The following is a 1,928-nucleotide window of genomic DNA, read 5'->3' as shown; positions in this document are numbered from 1 at the left end:
TGCTCAGTTTTGCTACTTTTATTCTAGCAACTTTATATGACTTCTCTCTGGAACTAACACTGTCCTTAATTTATTTTGTAAGCCATGGTTGGTCTGCCATTCTTGTTGTGTTTATGCACTGGAAAGGAATATATAACTTTTGCAATGTATACATTTGTTCCTTAAATATCAAAACAGTCCAGTAAATTAGTTAAATGTGATTTTCCCCTTAACAAACCCATTTGGCTTTCCTTAATTATGGTGGCACAGTGGTTAGTACTGCTATCTCAGTGCCAGGGATCCGGGTTCGATCTGGGTCTTTTGACTAGACCGTAGTTCCTTAGCATTTCTAGGAAGTTATTTGTGTCTTCCTCCGTGGAGACAGAACTAAAGTGGTTGTTTAATTGCTCTGCTATTTCCTTGTTTTCAATATCAAGTTCTCCTATTTCAGACTGCAAGGGGCTAACATTTGTCTTCTCTAATCTTTTCACATACTTAGAGAAGCTTTTACAGTCCACTTTTATGTTACTTGCAAGTTTACACTCATACTCTATTTTTCCCATCTTAATTAATCCCTTTGTCATCCTTTGCTGAATTCTGAACTGTTTCCAATGCTCAGGTTTGCTATTTTTATTCTAGCAACTTTATATGACTTCTCTTTGGAACTAACACTGTCCTTAATTTATTTTGTAAGCCATGGTTGGTCTGCCATTCTTGTTGTGTTTATGCACTGGAAAGGAATATATAACTTTTGCAATGCATACATTTGTTCCTTAAATATCAAAACAGTCCAGTAAATTAGTTAAATGTGATTTTCCCCTTAACAAACCCATGTGGCTTTCCTTAATTATGGTGGCACAGTGGTTAGTACTGCTATCTCACAGTGCCAGGGATCTGGGTTCGATTCTCAGCTTGGGCCACTGTCTGTGTGGAATTTGCATGTTCTCTCTCTGCCTGTGAGGGATTTCTCTGAGTGCTCCGGTTTCCTACCACACTCCAAAGGTGTGTGGGATAGGTGAATTGGCTAGGCTAAATTGTCACTTTGTGTCGGAGGAACAGCTAGGGTAAATGCATGGGGTTATGGGGATAGGACCTGGGTGAGATTGTGGTCCATGTGGACTTGATGGGCCGAGTGGCCTTCTTCTGCACTGTCAGATTCTATGATTCTATAAATTAAACCACATGTGCCCTAGTGACTATTCATTTTGTCCTTAATTATTACTTCCAGAAGCTTCCCCACCACCAATGTTAAACTGACATCACCTGATTGTGGACAGAGGAGCGAGCCAATTTTTCAAGTCAGGATGGCCCTTTGTCTGACTCAAAAAGGTTGTCCAGACTCGAAATGTTGGGTCTATTCTCTCTTCACAGCTGCTGTCAGACCTGCATTTTCCAGCATTTTGTTTTTGTTTCAGATTCCAACATCTGCAGAATTTTAAGGCTACATGATGGCAATGCTGCCTCACAATGCCAGGGACCTGGTTTGATTCCTGGCTTGGGTCAGTGTCTATGTGGAGTTTGTACATTCTCCCCGTATCTACGTGAGTTTTCTCCAGGTGCACCAGTTTCCTCCCACAGTCTGAAAGACATGCTTGTTAGGCGCACTGGCCATGCTAAATTCTCCCTCAGTGTACCCGAATAGGTGCCAGAGTGTGACGACTAGGGGATTTTCACAGTAACTTTATTGCAATGTTAATGTAAGCCTACACTAATAAATAAACTTTATAAACTAATTGTTGGTGGGATTAACTTCAGTGTGGTCTTATCTCAAATTATACACTGAAAAGATGCAGACAGAAAAAAAATTCTTCCAAAGTAAATCTGCCTCCAAACCAAAGCCGCCCTAGATCCTGACTGAGGACCAATTGGCCCCGCCCAGTCCAAGAGGAACATGCACAATGGGCGGTCCCAGTGACGTCGGCCGCGCACCAACGTGGTCGTGACGTTAC

This window comes from Carcharhinus amblyrhynchos, chromosome 15, assembly GCF_965287045.1.
Source record: "Carcharhinus amblyrhynchos chromosome 15, sCarAmb.v2.hapA, whole genome shotgun sequence".
In the NCBI taxonomy this organism is placed as follows: Eukaryota; Metazoa; Chordata; class Chondrichthyes; order Carcharhiniformes; family Carcharhinidae; genus Carcharhinus; species Carcharhinus amblyrhynchos.
The sequence above is the reverse complement of the archived record's forward strand: the minus strand, read 5'-3'. Positions refer to the sequence as shown.